Below are 22,603 nucleotides of genomic sequence, written 5' to 3'. Positions count from 1 at the left end.
TCTCATCAGGCGCACGCCAAGACTGGGAGGCAGCAAGTTTTATTCTCTCACACAACCAACACTATTCAACGTTCCAAGGTGATTCTAGATTTGAAGCTTTCGTGACTGCAAGGATTCATATTCTTAGGTTTTTCGGTAAAGTCACCGTGTAGGTAAAACATTAAAATTAATAAAAGTAAAATAAAATAAAAATCACGACGTTTCGGAGGCAACACAAGCTTCCGTCTTCAGGTGGAACCGTCACAGCCACGACAGCTGTATCAAGTAAATGAGAGATCGCAAGAGCTACCACTCCGTATATATAATGGTTGGAGAGGGGGGAAGGGCCAAGTACGGCACACTTTTTATTAATTTGGTAAGGTGAGGCTTAAGACTAGGAATAGAATGCAGTCTATTGCAATCTCTCATTTACTTGATGCAGCTGTCGTGGCTGTGACGGTTCCACTGAAGACGGAAGCTTGTGTTGCCTCCGAAACGTCGTGATTTTTATTTTACTTTTATTGATTTCAACGTTCCCAGGTGAACCAAGCACATTGCGAGCGACTGCGCTCATCGCGGGCTAAGCACGTAAGGTGGTGGCCGCCGTCCCTACCCACTTCGCCGTTTGAGCGGAACCCCTTCGCTACCGTTGGACGGGAACAGGCGACGCGTACGGAGGCTGAAAAGCGAAGATGGAAGTGGACGACTTCTTTCCCGCGGTTGAAGAACCACGCGGGGACTCCGCACCCCCCCCCCCCTCCCCGTCAGTCACACTCTGGGTCCACATCACGATCTTAAATTTGGAGCTTTCGTGACTGCAGGAATTACTCTTTGGTTCTTTCGGTGAAGTCACGTATAAAGATAAAATAAAATTAAATACTAGCATAATACGACGTTTCGATTGCAACACAAGCAATCGTCATCGGGTATAAATGAAATAGCGACATAAAATCTAACCAGAAAACTATAGACAAACATATAAGCAGACAGACATCACCAAGGTACACAGAGAGAGAGCAACACAGGCACAGAGAGGGGGGATCGTCTCTGTGGCGAGGCCTTAAATAGACAGAGGGGGGCGGAGGCAGAGAGAGGGAGGGGTTAGAGAAAACATTAACATGTCAATGAGTACGAAGAGACGCGTAGTAAAGTACGCAGGCTTGAACATTAGGAGAGAGGGAGAAAGAACACACTAAATTAAATAACCTAGCAAAATATCGAAATGTTATGTAATACAACACAGAGAGTCGGTCAACACACAACGCATAGCCTGGTCGATTACGTATTTCAAAGATTGCTGAGTCAGCACGTGGCCATCCCCTTCTGGGCCACGTGCTCCGTCACATCTGGAATGTGCCCTCTAGTGAGCCCTTGTGTATAGTACACCCACTGTCGCCATAGAACAGCCCATTTATACTACAGGTGCAGTGCCATGAGGGGCCACTGTGCCAGCCCAAGAGGGGAGGGGCTGCTGGGGGCTCTGGGATCCCGGGCGGGTCCAGATGCTTAAGCCTCGGGCGCCAGGCGCTGGGTTCCCAGGGGGCCAGACGCTTAAGCCTCTGGGCGCCAGGCGCTGGGTTCCCAGGGGGTCCAGACACTTAGCCTCTGGGCGCCAGGCGCTGGGTTCCCAGGGGGTCCAGACGCTTAAGCCTCTGGGCGCCAGGCGCTGGGTTCCCAGAGGGTCCAAACGCTTAAGCCTCTGGGCGCCAGGCGTTGGGTTCCCAGGGGGTCCAGACACTTAAGCCTCCTGGACGCCAGGCGTTGGGTTCCCAGGGGGTCCAGACACTTAAGCCTCTGGGCGCCAGGCGCTGGGTTCCCAGGGGGCCCAGACGCTTAAGCCTCTGGGCGCCGCCAACGGGGGGGGGGGGCTGTGTGTGCTCTGTGGGATGTCTGGTGGCGCACACGGCCCCACCGCTCGTTGGACCAGGCATAAAAGGAGAGCTCCCTGGACGATCGGGGCCCAGTTGTAACTCAAGACCCAAGACCCACGACCAGCCATCTGAAGACCCTGGGATGCTGTGGAGAGCCAGCGATGGGACTCTGGAACTCCCGACTCTACGACCTTGTGAGGGCGAGTTCCGGAGCTAGCCAGAGTAGAATATCTAGGCTGTGTAGCTAGGCTGTGTACCTAGGCTGTAACAGAGTATCAGGACTGTTGGAGAGTTGGACTGTTGGAGTGTTGTATTGTAATAAAGAAGTTACATCTACAAGTGTCTCCGGAACCCGTTTTCACGTGTACCATTCTTAAAGTATCAGGAAATAATTTACGAGTCGCTTGATTCAACCACACTGGACACTGCCTGCACACCAGCACACCTCCAACCATTAGGATGCTCCCTGCATCTGTGGAAAACTGCCAGCCTCAATTTCTTGCAGTGCACCACAGCTCAATTGTAGACCCTGCTGCTCCGGGAACATGCTTCACTCGCTCCGTTGAAAAAACATTACACCAGCCGCCTGATACACGCACTTACCATTCTCTCTCCCAGTGCCAACTCCACAGCAAGGGGTACACCAGGGGTCGGGAACCTTTTTGACTGGGAGAGCCATAAAAGCCAAATATTTCTAAATATATTGCATTGAGAGCCATATAGTAATTTTTTACGTATAATAAATTAAATGTCTTACTTTTAATGCGACTTCTGGTGCTGCGTGGTTTTGCTGATGGCCTTGTGTAGTCTGGTTCGTACGTGGTGAGGCTGAGCTTCATGCAGGCGTTGAGGCCCCGTGACCCGTGAAATTTATCTTCAAAACTAATTTGTGTTTACTTTAAAATGAGACAGTATTATTAAGCAATATCACAAGTATTTTAAAATCAGTTCCAAACTGATTTTTATTTATTTTTTCAACTCAAAATTGTCTGGGAGCCATATGCCGTCACCAAAAGAGCCATATATGGCTCGCGAGCCATAGGTTCCCGACCGCTGGGGTACACGGTACAATGCTTTTCTCTAGGTGTGTGTGTGCAGCTTTGCGCCCATTACATGATTGTGTGTGGCCGGAGGAACAGCAAGCCTTCTACCCTACTATTCATAAAGCAATGCATCGTGTACCCCTGACCTCTCAATACACCTAAAGTAGGGTTGCCCAGACTTCTCAAAACGTGGTTCCATATTCATGCTTCAGTAGCGCTGCTGGTACTGTTCATCCCAGCGGGCCTGCTGTTGGAACTGCGGGTGCTGCTGCCGAAAGGCTGGCTGCTGCTGTCTGGCCCAACCTTTCTCCTCTCCATAGCCCTGCTGCTGGCCCATGCCGTGGGTCGGCTGCGAGGGCATTTGTTGCTGCTGCATCAGTGGCCGCTGTTGCTGCTGTTGCTGCTGCGGTGGCGACCGAAACACGGGTGCTTGCGGCTCCACCAAAGCCGCCGACTGCCCCTTCTGCGACACGGCAGCCGATGCCTGCTTAACGAGCTGCGATATCGCCGGAGCGCTCTGCATGAGCATGTCAAGCGCCTTGCGCACGTTGGGGTTATCCAGGCCGAGAGACGACAGGTTTACAGTGGTGGGACCGAATGTCGTGCTGGTGGTGACGCGCTCCTGCTGTTGCGGAGGCACCAGTTGCTGCTGCTGCTGCGACGGCATTCGCACGCCTTGGTCCGAGAAATCCCTGCCCATGTTGCCGTAGTTGCCGTAACCACCGACCTGACCCTGAGCTCCCTGCGCAGAGGTGGTGGCGCGCGCGCAGCGCATCCTCCATGGGTGCGTGGCTCAACTCGGACTGCGCGCCTACCGACGGCGTTCCTGGCAGCCAGCGCGAGTTGCGTCGCAGCGGGGAGAGAGGACGCGACGCCGCCACTTGCCCCATGTTGTTCGCCTGCTGTCTGCCCGCCGTGTGGCCCGATGGGGGCAAGCTCCCCTGCCTTCCCATCCCCGCCGCCATTGCACCTCCACCGCCGCCGTCGTTGTTGTTACCGCTGTTAAAAGCAGCGCCGGGCGCGTCGGCCGCCGCTCTGTTAGCGTACGCGCCTACGGCTTTGCTTGCCATGTTGGGCAGTTGTTGGTCAAGTCTCTGGCGAGCCGGTGGTGTGTTCTGTTGAAGATGGTGCATTCCAATCCCTCCCTCAGCCAAGCGTGGCGGGGCGGCTGGCTGATTACGCATTCCTGGCACACAATTGAAATCAAAATATGTGACGTGTTAAAGAGGCTACATTGACTATTTTTTTTTCTAGAAATGTGTTTCTCTTCGTCGTAGAGGAAAGCTGCTAGATGTGAAAAGGTGTAACGCCTTACCAAGTTTAGTTTCTGTACTGCAGTAATAAAAATGGTGAAATTCTAAAATCACCCTGGCTGAAGGACATAAGAAATGACAAATTTGAAAAAATGGGAATTATCAAAAAAACTCTAAATAATATTCACATACCCTGAGCCAAAATGAATGCAATGCCAGAATAAGTATAACCCGTAAAAACAAAGTTTTCACTATAAATCCTTTATATGCGTGGCAGCGAACTTAATATAAAGGATTTAAAAATATATTCGCCTGTGGAGGACGCGGGGATCGATCCCGCGACCTTTGCATGGGAAGCGAGGGCGCTACAACTGCGCTACTCCGCCACGGCCTGTGGATGGGTTACGCTCTGGGCTCCTACACTGTGACGTTCAGCCAAAGCCATGAATGCGTTCTATTTGAATATATGTAAAATAATTTTTTTTTTGCCTAAACAGTGTAAAATTTGGAGAATTTTTTTCACGAACAATAATTGTCTGGCACAACGAGTCTGTGTGGAAAATGTCAGCTCGATTGGATCACGGGAAGTGGGTTAAAAAACGACCGAAATATTTGCACGGTCGTAAGCAAGCAAGCACGCAAGCAAGCAAGCGAACTTAATATAAAGGATTTTAAAAAAGACACTGAAAAACACACCATATGAAGACATCTTAAATTGAGCCTCTCCACCAAATTTGCTTTCCTATTTACAAACTGAATATTAACATTAGGGCTTGAGGCAGGTAATACAACAGCTTATGTAAACACTGCAAACATAATTTCTTCAAGGCAGAATTCAGAATTTTAGCTGAAGGAAAAAAAAACCTCGTGAGATGGGACATCTCGCTTACTCGGGGTGTCCATTTAAAATGTTGATTTTGCACAATCGTTCAATGTTGCGAATGATATTCACAGGGTCTTAACTGCAACATTACAGCATTAGGCAAAGACTGACATTATCTACAACAGCGGTCGGGAACCTATGGCTCGCGAGCCATATATGGCTCTTCTGGTGACGGCATATGGCTCCCAGACAATTTTGAGTTGAAAAAAAAATACAAAATCAGTTTGGAACTGAATTTAAAATACTTGTGATATTGCTTAATAATACCGTGTCATTTTAAAGTAAACAGAAATTAGTTTTGAAGATAAATTTCACGGGTCACGGGCCTCAACGCCTGCACGAAGCTCAACCTCACCACGTACGAACCAGGACTACAAGGCCATCAGCAAAACCACGCAAGCACCAGAAGTCGCATTAAAAGTAGACATATTTAATTTATTATACGTTACAAATACTATATGGCTCTCAATGCAATATATTTAGAAATATTTGGCTTTTATGGCTCTCCCAGTCAAAAAGGTTCCCGACCCCTGCAATATACTATACCAACATTAATCACTTCCTAACATGGTTCACTATTGACGAGATAATCAACTGTAACATGAGCAACGCTGCTGTGCTTACCTCTGCCACGCACGCACCTTTAATGCGCAGCTACCGCTAAATTGTGGGTTAATTTCATGGAAACGGACACCCGGATTACCAAGTGGCCACCTCAAATGTGAAGTTCACTCCTCTCCCAAGAGAAACGGAGCTGATGCTGCTGCTGCTGCAGCAGAAGCAGCGTCCATGGGAAGTGGTGCCAAAATCCCTGTTGCAGCCGACCGGCCGGTGGAGTGGGAGTGATGACGTGATCCATAGCAAAAGCCAACGAGCTGATGCTGCTGCTGCAGCAGAAGCAGCGTCCCATGGGAAGTGGTGCCAAAATCCCTGTTGCAGCCGACCGACCGGCCGGTGGAGTGGGAGTGATGACGTGATCCATAGCGAAAGCCAACGAGCTGATGCTGCTGCTGCAGCAGAAGCAGCGTCCATGGGAAGTGGTGCCAAAATCCCTGTTGCAGCCGACCGACCGGTGGAGTGGGAGTGATGACGTGATCCATAGCGAAAGCCAACGAGCTGATGCTGCTGCTGCTGCTGCTGCAGCAGAAGCAGCGTCCATGGGAAGTGGTGCCAAAATCTCTGTTGCAGCCGACCGGCCGGTGGAGTGGGAGTGATGACGTGATCCATAGCGAAAGCCAACGAGCTGATGCTGCTGCTGCTGCTGCTGCAGCAGAAGCAGCGTCCATGGGAAGTAGTGCCAAAATCCCTGTTGCAGCCGACCCGACCGGCCGGTGGAGTGGGAGTGATGACGTGATCCATAGCGAAAGCCAACGAGCTGATGTGCTGCTGCCGCTGCTGCTGCAGCAGAAGCAGCGTCCATGGGAAGTGGTGCCAAAATCCCTGTTGCAGCCGACCGACCGGCCGGTGGAGTGGGAGTGATGACGTGATCCATAGCGAAAGCCAACGTGCCATCCACGTCTGTAAACTTCGCTTTTCTCACTACGAACTTTTCGCGGCGTACACCGATCCGCGTCCTGCTTAGATTTACGCAATGTTTCTGTGCCCAGGCCCCTGGCCTCCGTAACAAGATAATCTCACCTTTGATGTGGTAATGACGATGACTTCAAGATTTCTTGCCCTCTTCAATCTTGGTAGGCTTATTGTTGTTATAGATGTAATGTCATTATACTAATAACTTACAGCCGTTTGTAAATAACTACACTGTTTCGGTGATTATACTAATCTACTTGTAAAGTGTTCAAGTTATACTTTGAGTGTAAGGTTAAGTTTTTGTTTGTTACTATATGAATAGAGTGGTGCTCTTATTCATATAGTAGTTATACATGAAAATTTAAAGTTATTCTAGAGGTGGAATTCAACTTACGAGGTATTGTTAGTCTTATTTTATTGGTTTAAACTCATCATAGTATGAGCGTATGTGCAGTGTTCATATTATATACTGTAGTTTCGTAGTACATATAATGCTATTCTCAATAGTTTCCTCGAGTGTTCCAGTAGTGCCGGAATTCAAGTCAAGTTTCATGGCTTCAGTCACAGTTAACCCAAATATATTTTACAATCTTCCCGGATAATGCCTTAACATTGCCTACGAGACATCACCAATGCCTACCACTTATCTGCAGCAACCCCAAGACACACAGCACCAGTGCCCCTAGAGTCCCCCGCACGCTGCCACCGTACCTCTTTCGTCGAGCGCCTTTTCACGCAGAAAGCGCACTTGCTCCGAGATGCGATCCAGCTCTTCCAGGGACATGTCCTTCGCCTCGCTCAGAGCGCTGCGTAGCGACGACGACGGCGAGTTGGCATGCTGCGAGTAGGCCGCTGCCGCTGCCGCCCGCTCACTCGGGTACCTGGACGTGTTGCCGCGCGCGGGACCGGGCCGGTGAGGTGAATCTGTGGGCGACGCTCGCGCATGTAGCGGTGGGGCCAGGTGTCCGGAGCTGGTGGGGCACGCGCGGGGGGGGCCTGTGTCGAAAAGCCAGTTCGAAATTCCGGCACTTGCGAGAAACGGTGCGGCCGCTGCTGGCGCCGCAAGACGCTGTCGGCGCGCTCGGCCGCTTGTCTGGCGATCTCACTCCGCCGCCGCCCGCCGCCGCTCGCGTAGGTCGCCCATGTAAGACTCAAACTCGCGACCCACGAGCTCCATGGCCACGGGCAAAGGCGTGTGGTGGTGTTCTGGTGGAAAACGCGATGTTTATGGCGCCACATCGAAGCTACCCGGATATAAGTCAAACACTACAAACGCCACCTCAGTGGCATCGAAACAGAGAATTTTTTTTTTTCTCTGTAAGCCCCAACAACATAGGTTTATTAATCTTTGTTTCCATTTATTTGAAAGGAACACAAAGGCGAAACGATATTGCATTGCAAATAAGTATAACCCGTAAAACAAAGTTTTCCACTCTAAATCCTTTACATGCGTGGCGGCTAGAGTCCTCTCGTCCTCTGGCTTGAGATGGCTGCCACCTATGGGTCAGATGATTGCATTGCACCATTAAGCAATTGGTAATTAAATATAATATTTTTGTCCTAAAAAGTGTAACATTTCGGAAAATGATTTTCACGAACATTAATTGTCACGCACAACGAGTCTGTGTGCAAAATGTCAGCTCGATTGGATCACGGGAAGTGGGTTAAAAAACGACCGAAAGATTTGCACGGTCGTAAGCAAGCAAGCGAACTTAATATAAAGGATTAAAAAAAATACTGTCATACATTGCACCTATGGATGTACGCAAAATTATATTTTGCCAATCGATAATTACGTATAATTTGAAATTAAAAACGAACAATGCACGTGGAACTAAAAAATTCAACTTCCCTATTGGGTGAAAAACATTTTCCATCATGGCTGGTGACACCAAACGCAAGTTAACATTTTGCTGTGAAAAAAAAATTAGGTTTGCACAACTTTTACAAGACCAGCGTTCATCATCAGGCCTACAGAAAGCCTTCACCAATTTCAACGATTCTCCCATGGCGGAGTGCGATTCCCTTCGCACTTTTTCCGACTTTATGGAGCAGCAAGCTAGCCGGCCACATCCACAAATGAAGCTTGCCTTTCGGTTGCCACGATGCATACGGGGGTCGGAGGGCTTACGTTGCTTGTTCCCCTGAAGGACGTGGACAGAGCAACAGTTGTCCGTCACGTGTTGGGGCTTCACGGCGATGGCGAAGGCGGAGCCTCCATTCCTTACATCGTTCAGGGCCTGGCCCAGGAGGTTCTGCGAGCTCAGCATGATGAGATCCACAGTGAGGCCCATATTCCGAGCTTGCTTTCCTATATTCTCTGCATAGTCCCTGCAACACCACAGAACCAATAAGTCAGGAATGGAGCAATAATAAGTATAACCCGTAAAAACAAAGTTTTTCACTATAAATCCTTTATATGCGTGGCAGCGAACTTAATATAAAGGATTTAAATATATATTCGCCTGTGGAGGACGCGGGGATCGATCCCGCGACCTTTGGCATGGGAAGCGAGGGCGCTACCAACTGCGCTACTCCGCCACGGCCTGTGGACGGGTTTACGCTCTGGGCTCGTATACTGTGACGTTCAACCAAAGCCAAGAATGAGTTCTATTTGAATATACGTAAAATAAAAAATTTTTGCCTAAAAAGTGTAAAATTTTGGGAATTTTTTTTCACGAACATTAATTGTCTGGCACAACGAGTCTGTGTGGAAAATGTCAGCTCGATTGGATCACGGGAAGTGGGTTAAAAAACGACCGAAAGATTTGCACGGTCGTAAGCAAGCACGCAAGCAAGCAAGCAAGCATGCAAACTTAATATAAAGGATTTAAAAATTGTGTCACATACTTAAATGAGTACTTGGTAGCAGTCATCGTCATAGGCAGTTTCTGAGTCAGTCTCTCTTCCGAAGATCCACCACCGAATTCCCAAAAACTGATACTAATTTTACAGAACGCAGATGTCGTATGGGCTGAGTCTCTTTCTGACTGGGCTATCAGTTCGCAAACGCTTGATTGCAATGCGAGCAGACTTTACAAGATGCCCTCCCAGCTAAATAAGAAAAAAGTATAAGGAATTCATGACAATATAGATTTGAGGAGGCTCTAAGGGTTAACGTGTGTTTATATCAAATCACCAACAATGATATTACAGTGGGCCTGAATTCCAGACTCTCACCAAAAATGTACCTTCAATTATAGTAAGTTTTCCAATTTCAGCTGAGTTGATAATTAGAAGGAAGCATCCATTGTAAAAGTTTGATTTTGCAATTCTGCAAAATATTATTTCTACTGACAAGTGGTTGACCACGTCAGATACTCAAAGTTCCGTGAAAGAACTGGACTGAGATCAAGCCGGTAAGAGAATGGTGCACGGAGATGATAATTTTTGGTAATTCAAAATTCGCAATTTTTTTCAGTGTTGAAACTCCAGTCAAATAATTTTACTTAATTATTTTCCAGCAGGAATAGCCAATCCATTGCTATTTCATCATATATAACGTTCAAAAGTATCAACTAATGACTTTGTGTAAAAGTCAAGCTTTTTTGTTTAAACTCAAAAGCGCTTGAAGCTTTCGTGAAATAGGAACGTGATTGTAAAATTTTACACGATAAAATATTAGGAGTTATACTTCGTTTACGTGTGTAATTCATTTTCAGTTACGGAATGTAAAATTCTACATTTCCGAATGACAATTCCTCCAGCCTAAAGTCTCCACCTAGTGTCAATACAGCATCACTGTAAGAATATCCTTTTCTCATTACATGGGAATTGTAGCCAAATATGACGTAATCACTTACTTAATGGCAGGGTAAATAAAATCTTGATTTAAAGCTTTTGTGACTGCAGGGATTGATATTCTTTTTAAATCCTTTATATTAAGTTCGCTTGCTTGCTTGCTTGCGTGCTTGCTTGCTTACGACCGTGCAAATCTTTCGGTCGTTGTTTAACCCACTTCCCGTGATCCAATCGAGCTGACATTTTGCACACAGACTCGTTGTGCGTGACAATTAATGTTCGTGAAATTTTTTCTCCAAAATTTTACACTGTTTAGAGAAAACAAATTAAATATTTAATTACCAATTGCTTAATACTGGCAGACAATCATCTGACCCATAGGTGGCAGCCATCTCAAGCCAGAGGACGAGAGGACTCTAGCCGATGCCACGCATATAAAGGATTTAGAGTGAAAAACTTTGTTTTTACGGGTTATACTTGTTTCCCTTCTACGTGACTTTACCGAAGAACTAAGAGTATGTAAATAAAATCCTGCAGTCAATATGGAGCAGATGCCAGTGGCAGATCCACACGAAATGTCACCACTCACTTTTGCTGCCGTGAAGCCACAATGACAACACAGTCCACAGGTCTCTCACTGTCATACTGTTTGAGATTTCATCATAAACTTTAGGTAGAGCTCTTCCCGCTTGATTTCATCTCCTGACCAAAATATAGTTGAAAGCATTCAGCGCAAGACAAACTGCACATAGTTAGAATATTACAATTTTCCTCAAATTCTAATGCTGTCTGAAGCAAGCTGCAATAATAATAAAAAAATCCTTCATCACATTTGACTACATATCTAATGCACCCTAAATGTAAAAACTGTAACATACTCGATAAATGTCATCTTAATAAGTGACAAGTTAGAACTGAAGAGTTTGGAGGGCAGAATTATAGATGGCACCAGCAAATAAAACATTAAAAACTGAACCTAAGTTAGTGTCTGCACGAGAAAAAGCTAAGCACATTACATAATGCGCGGTTAGTCCCTTCATCTATATATATTTTTTGAAAACTTTTTGAATAGAATTTATATCTAGATCACACCACATGAAATAATAATCTGACAGACCTGATGAAGGCATGTCTCTGGCTGGTCGCTGGTCTTCATCATCGTATGATGGCCCTCTATAAAATAAAAAAAACACCATTACACCATTTCTCACAATCAAAACATCGCTCAAAATACCAATCGTGCTCTGTAATGAATACTCCAGTTACCTGAAAGGCGGCTCGTTCTGGTCCTCTTCACCCCACAGCGAAGTGTTGGGTCCCCTTTTTTTCCATAGCCTCCCCTGCCGGACATGCCCCCCCGACCGGGCATGCCCCCCCGACCGGGCATGTCCCCTCTTTCGTGCATGTCCCCTCTTTCCTGCATGTCCCCTCTTTCGTGCATGTCCCCTCTTTCGTGCATGTCCCCTCTTTCGTGCATGTCCCCTCTTTCGTGCATGCCCCCTCTTTCGTGCATGCCCCCTCTTTCTCGCATGCCCCCTCTTCCGTAATTATCCCGTCTTTCGTGCATGCCTCGTCTATCAATCATACCTCCTCTGCCAGCCATGCCCTCCCTATCGAACATGCTGCCTCTACCACCCATGCCATCCCTATCGTGCATGCCGTCTCTTCCACCCATGCCCTCCCTATCGTGCATGCCGTCTCTTCCACCCATGCCCTCCCTATCGAACATGCTGCCTCTACCACCCATGCCCTCCCTATCGTGCATGCCGCCTCTACCACCCATGCCCTTCCTATCGTGCATGCCGTCTCTTCCACCCATGCCCTCCCTATCGTGCATGCCGTCTCTTCCACCCATGCCCCCTCTGTCGTGCATGCCCCGCATGCCACCCCTATTGGGCATCCCCCCTCTGCAAGGCATTCCACCCCGGCCAGGCATGCTGCCCATCAGTGGTTTGCTGTTCATTATGTAATGGGGACCGCCATGGAACACAGGCTGCTCATTCCGCGAGGCCATCCTGTCCTGGGATGGGAAAAGCCGTGGCACCCTCCTGTCATCCCTCTCCCGCGAGCTCCTCCGCTCACGCGACCCCTCCTTTGAACGCCTGCGGTCGTCACGGCGCTCCCGGCTGGCACGTTTTTCTCTGCCACTCCTTGCTGATGAGTCGCGGTGGCCATCGCGAGACGAGGGTGGTGACCGGGACTTATCACGGGTCGAGCGGTGCTCGAGTCTTGGCTCGATGACCCGCTCAGGCGAACGCCTGAGGAGAAAGCTTCCATGCATTATCGTGCGTGCAGACGCCACCTGAAATAGACTTGCAAACATTGGCCTAACTTTTGCGAAACACAGGTGCTGAGTTACTGGAATTAATACATAGCTGAGCATAAAGGCAAATTATTTATTTTAATGAGAAATAAGACATGCACGGATAACTATAGAACCATTATATATTTTTAGGAACATTCTATAAAAAATTGCCATCTTTTTAAATCCTTTATATTAAGTTCGCTTGCTTGTGCTTACGACCGTGCAAACCTTTCGGTCGTTTTTTAACCCACTTCCCGTGATCCAATCGAGCTGACATTTTGCACACAGACTCGTTGTGCGTGACAATTAATGTTCGTGAAAATTTTTTTTCAAAATTTTACACTGTTTAGGGAAAACAAATTAAATATTTAATTACCAATTGCTTAATGGTGCCATGCAATCATCTGACCCATAGGTGGCAGCCATCTCAAGCCAGAGGACGAGAGGACTCTAGCCGCCACGCATATAAAGGATTTAGAGTGAAAAACTTTGTTTTTACGGGTTTATTTTTTTAACGTTGCATGTTTTTTGACATTGACTTAACTCAGGTGCTCAAAATGCATTTAACAATCAAACAATGGTCACTAGATATATCATTCAGCTTGCTATAAAAAAACAGCAAAAAACAAAAACTGACCTCTTTGAATCATCATTTCTGTAGAAATAACAATTATAAACAATGTTAAATAATATAAAACAATTAAACATGAATCTTACCATCAGCCAAGGGAGGTGTATTCACAACACTCAATAGTAAAAAAAATTAACCCGTAAAAACAAAGTTTTTCACTATAAATCCTTTATATGCGTGGCGGCTAGAGTCCTCTCGTCCTCTGGCTTGAAATGGCTGCCACCTATGGGTCAGATGATTGTCTGCCCAGCATTAAGCAATTGGTAATTAAATATTACATTTTTTTCCCCTAAACAGTGTAAAGTTTAGGGAAAATGTTTTCACGAAAATTAATTGTCACACACAACGAGTCTGTGTGGAAAATGTCAGCTCGATTGGATCATGGGAAGTGGGTTAAAAAACGACCGAAAGATTTGCACGGTCCTAAGCAAGCAAGCGAACTTAATATAAAGGATTTAAATACCAAAGTGTGCATCTCACTCTTAAAATGGTGTGAAATTGAGAATTTCCATTAAAACCTAATGGATATACACAAATGTCATCAAAACAAGTGGTGTATGAAGTGATAGATATATACTGAACTATTAAACACACTTGATGCAAAAACTATTTAATGAGTGGTTTATACACAGCACTTCAAATTAAAATGGGCATTTTCAGTTAATCTTGAATGACTTTTCTAAGGCTATCCAAAAGGGTGTCCTTCTGAAATAATATACCCAGACAATTCCACTGCAGATTTTATGCATCCGTGTAAAAATGTCATTAAAGTCTGAAGTGTAATTATGTGCTCCATTAAGTAAACTGTATGTCAGAGGGGCAGAAAGGCCACTTGCGATTTGCCGACACGAATGAAGATGCTTTGTGACTAGAACACAATAACTGTCTTGCAACTACACATGCAAATTTCATGTGAAAATAGTTTAACATCGGCAATGCCAGAAAGCTGTTTTAAAGATTAAAACATTTTACAAAGGTGGCTAAACCACGGATTTTTGCTTGTGATTCAATGTTAACAAAATTTTGTTTAAATGTTGAACATTGTAAATAAGATTTGACTTAAAGCTTTCATGACTGCAGGGATTCATATTCTTGGTTCGTTCAGTAAAATCACGTAGAAGGGAAATAATAAAATAATATAAATATAAAACAATAAAAAATTATCACGACGTTTCGACTGCAACACAAGCTATCATCAATAGTCAACGTGTTTGGGTTTAGATCGCCGCGTTATTTATAAATGTGTCGTAACCCTCCACCACCCGACACGGCCAATCGGTAAAAAAAGTGTCACGTGACAAAAGACAAATAGTTCACTGCTTTAGCCCCCACACCGGTGTGTTGAAGCGTGAAACCACAACATTTACAAATTTTGAGTAGTACGACGTTTCGCTGGTAATTGCATCCAGCATCATCGGGCAATTCGCCAGAATGGTCGCGAAAGCCTACGTGTTAAAATCATCATCATCAGGTGTGAAATCCACAGCTATTATATTATTTTATTATTTCCCTTCTACGTGACTTTACCGAAAGAACCAAGAATATTGTAAATAAACTAAGTGTATGCCAAATTCAGATTCTTTGGGTCTTTCGGTACAGTCACGTAGATAGGTTCAAAGTCACGTAGATAGGTTCAAATAAACTATCTACGTGACTTTACCAAAAGACCCAAGAATATGAATTCCTGCAGTCACGAAAGCTCTAAGTCAAGACTCATGCCAAATTAAATTTCATATCTTTAGGAACCTGCATAAAAATATGACATTGGTTAAATGGTTAGGCTCTTCTGTAGAATAATTATGTAACTTTCAGAGAAACCACTTACACATATATGAATAATATTCTTGACAGCAAGCAACAACAACAACAAAAATATTAGAACAAGTTTTTCAGTAAAAAATGAATAACATCATTTAGTAAAATTTCCAAATCACTATAGAAAGTGTGACAAGCTCCAAAGTGAAATGTGGTTTCCATTGTTTGACAATATGGTAGCTAAATTGTTAGAATGGTTTTAGTTACATGAATGTATACTTGAGGACAACACAAAAGGCTTTCATAATTAAAAGTGAATCTCGACAAGTTATGACAGGCAAACAAGTGGTTAATAAGTATAACCCGTAAAAACAACGTTTTTCACTATAAATCCTTTATATGCGTGGCAGCGAACTTAATATAAAGGATTTAAAAATATATTCGCCTGTGGAGGACGTGGGGATCGATCCCGCGACCTTTGGCATGGGAAGCGAGGGCGCTACCACTGCGCTACTCCGCCACGGCCTGTGGACGGGTTTACGCTCTGGGCTCGTATACTGTGACGTTCAGCCAAAGCGATGAATGAGTTCTATTTGAATATATGTTAAATAATTTTTTTTTTGCCTAAAAAGTGTAAAATTTTGGGAATTTTTTCTCGAACATTAATTGTCTGGCACAACGAGTCTGTGTGGAAAATGTCAGCTCGATTGGATCACGGGAAGTGGGTTAAAAACGACCGAAAGATTTGCACGGTCGTAAGCAAGCAAGCACGCACGCAAGCACGCAAGCAAGCGAACTTAATATAAAGGATTTAAAAATGTCCAGATGGCATAGAAACTAAAATACTTTTCAACCCTTTAAAACACATGCGTGCACACTGTTTGTAGAAATGTTGGTGTTTGGGGCTGAGGACTGATTTCTTTTACCTTTTGTAACTTTTTGTGGACTGACTTTAGGCATTGGTCTCTTTTCACTCTGAAACCACACAAATCTCTGCAATAAAATAGTGATGACAGATATTAATAAGACTGCATGTCAACACAACAGGTAAAAAACTGAAAAAAGCAAAGTCAAATGTGGTGCAGTGGTCATAAATCACAAATACTAAGCCTGTATGATTTAAGAATTTAATGTTATAACGTGGGATGAATGCTTGTCTTAATTGGCTTACCAATGATGTTGCATGCATAACAAATTCTAAATGTGTACTGTAATTTAACAAAATATATGCACTCGTTGGATTATAAATTATGGAACCTTCAGCGAAATCCATGTAATTTGGCATCAAAAATTGTCTTGAAATGAACCATCTGCACATAACCATACCCCGCCAGTGTTTGGTAATGCAGGGTGGACATTACTCATGAAATAATCAGAGGCACTAATGAATACTTTTTTTAAAATGTCCTGCAACGCATTATATACAAGAAGATACGGTGCAGTATAGCTTCTTTTTTGCTAAATATATTTTAACCATGACAATCTCTCCAAGCTTTTGTGTCAACTGAAAAGTGGAAACAGCAAAGTATAATGTCCATAGTGCACCACACTTTGTAAAAGCACTCAATATTGCTGCGCCATCTTGGCCGCGTCGTCGTCGTCAGCGTCTTTGAGGTGAAAATAAACAATTTCATTTCAATTTAAAAGCGCAGCCATCGCGTTGTCATTGTGCGAGGACGGTGTTGGGGGCCCCGGTTGACAATCGAGGTTGAGCAGAAAGCAAACTGCGCGGGCCAAATCGGAACGCCCCGAGGTGGCGAGCGCGGCCTTTGTGCGGACGTGGGGTTATGGCAGTAGTCACCATCACTACCATCATCATCATCACTACCATCATCACCATCACTACCATCATCATCACCACCATCACTACCATCATCACCATCACTACCATTATCACCATCACTACCATCATCATCATCACCACCATCATCATCACCACCATCATCATCATCACTATCATCACCACTATCATCATCATCATCACTACCATCATCATCATCACTACCATCATCACCATCACTACCATCACTACCATCATTATCATCACCACCATCATCATCACCACCATCACCACCATCATCATCACATCATCATCATCATCACTACCATCATCATCATCACTACCATCATCATCATCACTACCATCATCACCATCACTACCATCATCACCATCACTACCATCATTATCATCACCACCATCATCATCACCACCATCATCATCACTATCATCACTATCATCACCATCATCATCACTACCACCATCATCATCATCATCACCACTATCATCACCACCATCACCATCACTATCATCACCATCATCACCACCATCATCATCATCACCACCATCATCACTATCATCATCATCACTATCATAACCACTATCATCATCATCATCACTACCATCATCATTCACTACCATCATCACCATCATACCATCACTACCATCATTATCATCACCACCATCATCATCACCACCATCACCACCATCATCATCACATCAACTATCATCATCACCATCATCATCATCACTACCATCATCATCATCACCACTATCATCACCCATCACCATCACTATCATCACCATCATCACCACCATCATCATCATCACCACCATCACTACCATCACTACCATCACCACCATCATCATCACTACCACCATCACCACCATCACCATCTACCATCATCACTACCATCATCATCACCATCATCATCACCATCACTACCATCATCATCATCACCACCATCATCATCATCACCACCATCATCATCACTATCATCATCATCACTATCATCACCACTATCATCATCATCACTACCATCATCATCATCACTACCATCATCACCATCACTACCATCACTACCATCATTATCATCACCACCATCATCATCACCACCATCACCACCATCATCATCACTATCATCATCATCATCATCACTACCATCATAATCATCACTACCATCATCACCATCACTACCATCATCACCATCACTACCATCATTATCATCACCACCATCATCATCACCACCATCACCCCATCATCATCACTATCATCACTATCATCATCACCATCATCATCATCACTACCACCATCATCATCACCACTATCATCACCACCATCACCATCACTATCATCACCATCATCACCACCATCATCATCATCACCATCATCACTATCATCATCACCACTATCATCATCATCATCACTACCATCATCATCATCACTACCATCATCACCATCACTACCATCATTATCATCACCACCATCATCATCACCACCATCACCACCATCATCATCACTATCATCACTATCATCATCACCATCATCATCATCACTCACTCACCATCATCATCATCACCACTATCATCACCACCATCACCATCACTATCATCACCATCATCACCACCATCATCATCATCACCACCATCACTACCATCACTACCATCACCACCATCATCATCACTACCACCATCACCACCATCATCACCACCATCACCATCTACCATCATCACTACCTCATCATCACCATCATCATCATCACTACCATCATCATCATCACTATCACCATCATCATCATCACCACCATCACCATCTACCATCACCACCATCAGTACCATCATCACTACCATCATCACCACCATCACTACCATCATCACCATCATCACCATCATCACCATCATCACCACCATCATCACCACCATCACCACCACCCACCCACTCACCCTCTCACTCAACCCCCCACTTACCCACTCACCCACCCACCCCCACCCAATCACTCACTCACCCACTCACTCACTCACCCACCCACTCACCCACCCACTCACTCATCCCCACTCACTCACCCACCCACCCACCACCCCCCACCCACTCACTCACCCACTCACTCACTCACCACCCACCACCCACTCACTCACCCACTCACCCACCCACTCACCCACCCAATCACTCACCACTCACTCACCCACCCACCCACCCAATCACTCACTCACCCACCCACTCACTCACCCACTCACTCACCCACCCACTCACACTCACTCACCCACCCACTCACTCACCACCCACTCACCCACCCACCCACCATCACTCACTCACCACCCACTCACCCACTCACTCACCCACCACCCACCCACTCACCCACCATCACTCACCCACTCACTCACTCACCCACCCACCCACTCACCACACCAATCACTCACTCACTCACCCACCCACCCACCCACTCACCCACTCACTCACTCACCCACCCACCCACTCACCCACCCAATCACTCACTCACCCACCCACCCACCCACTCACCCACCCACTCACTCACCCACTCACTCACCACCACCCACTCACTCACTCACCCACTCACTCACTCACTCACCCACCCACCCATCACCACCCACCCACCACTCACCCACCCACCCACCACTCACCCACCCACCCACCCACACTCACCCACCCACCACCCACTCACACTCACCCACCCACCCACCCACACCCACCACCCACCCACTCACCACCCACCCACCCACTCACCCACCCACCCACCCACTCACCCACCACCACCCACTCACCCACCCACCCACCCATCACTCACTCACCACCACCACCCACCCACTCCTCACCCACTCACTCACTCACTCACCCACCCACTCACCCACCCACCACCCACCTCACTCACCCACTCACTCACCCACTCACCCACCCACCCACCCACCCACCCACTCACCCACCCACCCACGCACCACTCACCCACCCACCCACCACCCACCCACCCACCCACCTCACTCACCCACCCTACCCACCCCACCCCACCCACTCACCCACCCACTCACCCACCCACCCACCCACTCACTCACCCACCCACCACTCACCCACCCACCACCCACCCACCCACTCACTCACCCACCCACCACTCACCCACTCACTCACCCACCCACACCACTCACTCACCCACTCACCCACCCACTCACCCACCCAATCACTCACCCACTCACTCACCCACCCACCCAATCACTCACTCACCCACTCACTCACTCACCCACCCACTCACCCACCCACTCACCCACCCACTCACCACTCACTCACCCACCAACCCACCCACTCACTCACTCCCACCCACCCACCCACTCACCCACCACCCACCCACCACCCACCCACTCACTCACTCACCCACCCACTCACCCACCCAATCACTCACCCACCCACCCACTCACCCACCAATCACTCACTCACCCACCCACCCACCCACTCACCCACTCACTCACCACTCACCCACCCACCCACTCACTCACCCACCCAATCACTCACTCACCACCCACCCACCCACTCACCCACTCACTCACTCACCCACCCACCCACTCACCCACCCACTCACCCACTCACCCACCACTCACCCACTCACCACCCACTCACCCACTCACCCACCCACCCACCCACTCACCCACCCACCCCCCACTCACCCACCCACCCACCACCCACCACCACTCACCACCCACCCACCCACTCACCCACCCACCCACCCACTCACCCACCCACCCACCCACTCACCCACCCCACCCACCACTCACCCACCACCCACTCACCCACCCACCACTCACCCACTCACCCACCCCCACCCACCCACTCACCACCACCCACCCACTCACCCACCCACCCACTCACTCACCCACCACCCACTCACCCACCCACCCACTCACCCACCCACACACACCACCCACCCACTCACCCACCCACCCACCCACTCACCCACCCACCCACCCACTCACCCACCCACCCACCCACTCACCCACCCACCCACCCACTCACCACCCACCCACTCACCCACCCACCCACTCACCCACCCACCCACCCACTCACTCACCCACCCACCCACTCACCCACCCACCCACCCACCCACCCACCCACCCACCCACTCACCCACCCACCCACTCACTCACTACCCACACTCACTCATCCACCCACTCACCCTCTCACTCACCCACTCACTCACTCACCCACCCACTCACCCACCCACCCACTCACCCACCCATTCACCCACTCACCCACCCACTCACCCTCTCACTCACCCACTCACTCACTCCCTCTCACTCACCCACTCACTCACTCACCCACCCACTCACTCACCCACTCACCCACCCACTCACCCACTCACCCACCTTCGCTTCTTCGCGATAAATGTTGCGAACATAAACTTCCCTTTGGCAGCGAGAAGGGCTTGAATCGCACGCAATGTTCAACATGCAAGGAGGTGTATCGGGTGGAAATGTGTAATAATCGACTGTTGCGGTGCACAGACGCGTGAGAAAGCGCGGGAAACCGCCGGGGGGGGTTCACTTCCGGATCGGAGTCGATTCGATTCGCTGTAGGAATCGATGAGTTCAATTCATTAAGTCTGTTGTACTTACACTGTGGAGTCGATTCGATTCGCGGTTGGAATCGATGAGTTCGATTCATTAACTCTGCCGCACTTACGCTGCGGAGTCGATTCGACTTCGCGGTTAGGATCGATGGAATAATTAACGCTAGCGTAGAGTTCATTAACATTTAACGTTTTTAAATCCTTTATATTAAGTTCCAATCGAGCTGACATTTGGCACACAGACTCGTTGTGCGTGACAATTAATGTTCGTGAAAAAAAATCAAAAATTTTACACTTTTTAGGGAAAACTAATTAAATATTTAATTACCAATTGCTTAATGCTGGCAGGCAATCATCTGACCCATAGGTGGCAGCCATCTCAAGCCAGAGGACGAGAGGACTCTAGCCGCCACGCATATAAAGGATTTAGAGTGAAAAACTTTGTTTTTACGGGTTTACTTGTTATTGATAATCCCGTTGGATCAACACATTCATGAGAATTCTTAGCCGGGGTGCACGCACCCCCTGAGTGTGCGAGATGCCCTTTCTGGGGGGTACGAGGCATGACCAGATTTTAATTCTAGATTTGAAGCTTTCGTGACTGCAAGGATTCATATTCTTAGGTTTTTTTCGGTAAAGTCACGTAGGTAAAAACATCAAAATTAATGAAAAAAAAGAAAAAAAAATCACGACGTTTGTGTTGCCTCCGAAACGTGATTTTTGTTTTATTTTATTTTCATTAATATTGATGTTTTTTACCTACGTGACTTTACCGAAAAAACCTAAGAATATCATATACGTATTCTATACAGTATTATGCTTTTCTTAAGTTTTGCTGGCTGGCTGGCACGCGGTGGGGACGTCACAGGCACCCCCACAGCGTTGAGCCGGGGGGCTCGTGCGTGCTGGAGGAATCCGATGAGCTTTAAAGCTCTTTTACACAGACGTCCAGTCGGGGTGGGTCAGAGCGTTATTACAACAACAATACAAAAAAACGATATGAGTACAAAGTATAGAGCACGTAAACAAGTCACTTTAAATATTATGAATAAAACTAAACGTTTGTTTTTATCTTAACAGGTAAATCCAACTGAGGTATTAGCTTATTTAAAAATCCTTTATATTAAGTTCACTCGCTTGCTTGCTTGCGCGCTTACGACCGTGCAAATCTTTCGGTCGTTTTTTTAACCCACTTCCCGTGATCCAATCGAGCTGACATTTTGCTACACAGACTCGTTGTGCGTGACAATTAATGTTCGTGAAAATT

The 22,603-nt window shown here is 46.9% G+C and overlaps 1 pseudogene; it reads right to left on the bottom strand.

Moving 5' to 3' along the window:
• Positions 1 to 2,948: 2,948 nt before the first annotated feature.
• Positions 2,949 to 12,029, bottom strand: LOC133362620 (nuclear receptor coactivator 5-like; annotated as a pseudogene).
• Between the last annotated feature and the right edge of the window lie 10,574 nt (positions 12,030 to 22,603).

This window comes from Lethenteron reissneri, unplaced genomic scaffold (genome assembly GCF_015708825.2).
Source record: "Lethenteron reissneri isolate LAM-NWPU_2019-01 unplaced genomic scaffold, ASM1570882v1 scaffold_1550, whole genome shotgun sequence".
Taxonomy (NCBI): Eukaryota; Metazoa; Chordata; class Hyperoartia; order Petromyzontiformes; family Petromyzontidae; genus Lethenteron; species Lethenteron reissneri.
Note: the sequence above shows the minus strand (reverse complement) of the source record. Positions and strands in the feature narration are given on the sequence as shown.